Source organism: Quercus suber, unplaced genomic scaffold, assembly GCF_002906115.3.
Source record: "Quercus suber isolate HL8 unplaced genomic scaffold, Cork oak 2.0 scaffold_386, whole genome shotgun sequence".
Classification (NCBI taxonomy): domain Eukaryota; kingdom Viridiplantae; phylum Streptophyta; class Magnoliopsida; order Fagales; family Fagaceae; genus Quercus; species Quercus suber.
Window position 1 is genome coordinate 7,536 of NW_027069838.1, and position 4,293 is coordinate 11,828.

A 4,293-nucleotide genomic window follows, 5' to 3' on the forward strand; every position below is an offset into this window, starting at 1 on the left:
TGCTGCTGCTGTGATGTTCCTCCATCTCCTTCGCGACTTTGATGTTCGTCGTACTTTGGAGACTGTCATGACTGTTCAGCAGGCTCATGGTCAGATTTTGGTGGACTTGCTGGATGAGATGCGTGCTCTCCGAGCTGATCTTGCGCGTCTTCATTCACCCTCACCACCTCCTTTTGATGGCGACTTGTGATTGCCCTTTGGCATTCCGTCACAAAAGGGGAGTGGAGTTTTGACTTGTAGTAGTGTTTTTGTTGTTAGGGGGAGATTTTTTTTGTTTTAGAGGAGCTTGTGGAGTTTAGATTGTATCTATGTGCTTCACTTTGTATTATCATTTTTGGGGATATTCATGTTAGGGGGAGTAACATTGTTGATATACATGATATTTTTTATTGATTCTTGTTGCTTTATGATTCACTGCGTATTGATTTATATTTATGACTTGTTCATTTTTATATGTCTTTATTTTGTGTTGTGTGGATCTTACAAGAATGTTATACCTGTTGTTTTACTCTTTACTGTCAACATGCGTTTTATGCGTTTGTTGAGTATTTCAGGATTATAAGGTTGATTCAACTAAGCTGCTGTCTACACTTGCAACTATGGATAGTAGTTAGGCTGAATTGAATTTTATGAGCATTATCTTTGTAAGGGCTTTTATTTGTAAAACTTTGAGCTGTTAATTAGGGTTTTGTCACGGATTGCAAAGGGGGAGTTTGTTAGGTTCTAAGGTCTTAGGATTTATGTATTTAGAACTCTAATTTGTAATGTTGGCAAACCATGATCAAAACATTGTATTTAGTCTTATTAGACTTGCTCAAAGTTGGTTTAATATTGTAAAGTTGGAATCGAGTGGCTGCAGAAGTATTGGGACTCTCGGCCTGGCTCGATCGATCGAAGAATAGACTCGATCGATAAATCGCACAGGTTGAATTTCTGCAGAATTTCCAACTCAGCCCTACTTCATTAAACGTTTAGGTTTTATGTTTTTACCCTAGGTATATAAACAAAACCTAGCCACGTTTTTGAAGGTTGTCCATATTGTATGTTGCTCATACATTGCTGTTTTGTGTGAATCTCGTGTGAGATCTTTGAGGAGCTTTCTTTACACAAACTTAGGGTTTTCATGGTGGAGATGATTTCAACATCTTGAAGATCATACTGTTGCAACCATTGGAACTTAAGAAAAAGCAAGCGGGGAGCTTGTAGCTGATTGAGATTCAAGAAAGAAGTAGTCGTGGATCGGAGCCTGCGCGTGGTCGTGTCAGGAAGTTCTACTGGTGGGTAGCATTAGGAAGTCGAGCGGGGAGCTTGTAGTCCTTTTGTACGAACTTCAATTCTTTCATAGTGAATTCAGGTTAGCCTTGAGGATCGGTGGGTCAAATCCTCCCCAGGTTTTTACCATGTGGTTTCCTGGGTGATCATATCTTGTGTTATTTATTTTCCGCTGCTTTATATCTTGATATGATTGTTTAGATTGTTTTAACCTAGAATTGCTTAATTTGACTAAGTAACAACTTGGCTAATTAATCTAGGCTACGCAATCTGTGTGTTTAAGGGGTCTAAAACCGTTCACATTAATATTATTATTGAGTATGACTTGACTATTCTTTCCTTCTTTTCTATTCCCCATTCATCGAGTTTGGCATTACACACTTTTCAATATTAAAAAATAAAAATAAAAAAACATTTCATAGCAACAACAGCATGTTACATCTCTTTCTCACCCATCCTTCCTTATTTACGTGCCTTTTGTCCCCCCAATTCCCCGCCTCTCTTTCAAATTAAAGACCCCTTTAATTACCATCAGTCAACACCAACTCAACCTAGGAGTAAAATAAAACTGAAAAACTCATGTCTCATAAAAAAAAAACACAATTACAAAATTGGGAAAAGTTATTAAAGGCGTTAATTTAAAAATATCATTAATATTTTTTATTAAAAAAAACTAATTTTTTTGATAATTTATTATTTTTTACTTTATGGGCAACCATTAACGAAACCCTGTAAAGTTTAGGTGATTTATCTATGCCTTTTTTGTATTATAAAATTGATATTTTAAACCTTTGTAATATTTGAAATAAGGTAATTGATCCTCTCCAAAAATAAATAAATAAGGCACTTTGATTATTTTGTTAAACTTTTACCATCATCATCATCATCATCATCCTCATTCTTATTATTATTATTATTATTATTATTATTATTATTATTATTATTATTATAAGATATAGGGTAAGCTTAATATAGTTGGAAGTCTAAGTTGATAAGTTTAAATGAGGTCTATAAGTCTATTATATTTAAATGTTAATTTAATAATTTTTTTTTAATATTACTAAAGCAAATATTAGTTTAATGAATTAATAAATACCATATAGAGAATTAAATATCATAGATTAAACATAAAATTTAACAAAAATAGATGAAAAATTAGTTTTTTAAAAATGTTTATTTTATCTTAGATCTAAGATAATGCACGGTTAAGTATAGTTGTAATCTAATTTTCAATTTTATATTTTGGTGTAAGTAGAGAGACATAGATTTTTTACTGTGTGGCTGTGTAAGAGATTAGGTGGTTAATATTGATAATCTACTATGTAGGTGTAGGGACCGGATTTGGGACACTTCTTCAGATTGAGAGAGTGGACCCAAGCCCAGTTTGCCCTTCAATGAATTTATAGAGTGTGGGCTCAATAACTAGGCCCTAGAAAGGTGTACAACTGCCCTGCATGGTTACATGTGAATTCATCAACTTGAACATGGATTGGGATGCACAATGATGCTCCTCGAACTGGTCTTCCGAAGTTTGATGTTCTTATTATTTCTTTTCAGATTCATTACAAAGGTTCCAGAGGGCATGGGTCATTACAGGACTCCTTAATGTCGATCCTTTTTTTTTTTTTTTCCAGGAGAGACTCCCTACGTTATATACCCCTTTAAACTGATCCTAACCCTCCATTTGTCGATCAATCAGGCTACCACTTGAGAGCCTGTCCTATCAGCCGCATCCCTGTTCCTCTAGCGGGTTGCAGCACCCAAGGCGGCGCTGTTCAGGAGTCCCGTTCTCATTAATGCGGCCAAGACGTTAGTTGAGGGCATTCAATGTAGAGGTGACAGCTCGCCTAAGGCTCGTTCATTCGCCGTGCTCCCGTCGTCGACGCGTGGCACTGGACCCTCTTCTCCTCAGATATTCAAGAAGTCCCCTTCGGTGGGGGGGGGGTGCTGGTGTTCTTCGGAGGTCTCGGACGCCCGAGGACGGGCCCCTCCTCGGATATGTTCCTCGAGGGTCGGTCCTTGCGCTTTCATCCTCGGACCCCTCATGCATCCTTGGCGTGGGCCCTTTGGGCCTGGCTTGGAGTGCGCTGAGGTTACTCGATTTTCTGGCCCTACAATAGCCCCTCAAAATCTTGCTACACGTACCCTCCGGCCGGGAGAAGGGTTTTGACATCCTCGAGCTCGCTCCGTGCCCAGTCGAGCCTTACCCCTCGTCAGCACTGGGGTCAATTCATCTGCCCAAGGCACGTTGCTGACGTTTCGGAACGCGTAATGTGCCCATCATTGAATTCAGGCGGCTCTGTGCTCCCCACGTCTAACGAGGCGTTACCAATCCAACGGTGGAGGTTTGTCTCGCATTTATGGGCAGGAAAACCCGCGTGGCTCTTCGATTTGGGGTATAAATACCCATATGAACCACTTCTTCCTGTTCCTTATTTGCCATCAAGAATTCTCGCGCGTCCTTCCTGAGTTTAGCCACACTCGCACTTACATCTCCAGCACAAAAAGCCTGTCCGAGGAGCTCCTTCTCTTCCCAGTAAGTCGCTCTATCCCTCTCTGAGCTCTCTTCCTCTTTACCCCTTTTTGTCCATCACCTGTTCTTTCTTAGTTCCTTTAGGCGTCAACTGGGATGGGTAGGTTTAAGAAATACGTCTATACTGAGGAGGCGATGGAGAAATTCATCGCCGACTATAGAATTTCCGGCAATGTAGGTCTGAGATATTGTGAGGATGGGGATTGGCTCTTACAAAGACAGGAGGGTGAAGTGGTAATTCCCATTGTCGCCTTCCTTGAAGGGGGGATGAGGATCCCCATGGGGCCGGTGATGAGGGACTACCTCACGCACTTCCGGTTGGCCCCTACCTAGTGTGGAATAAACGTTTTTAGGATTTTGGGCTGTGTGGACGCCCTGAACGAGAAGATGGGGTTAAGGTTGACCCACCATGACGTGAACTGGTACTACAACCTTCAGCTCCTTAAGGGCAAGTCTTATTATCTGAAGACGAGGGATGACAGGGTGCG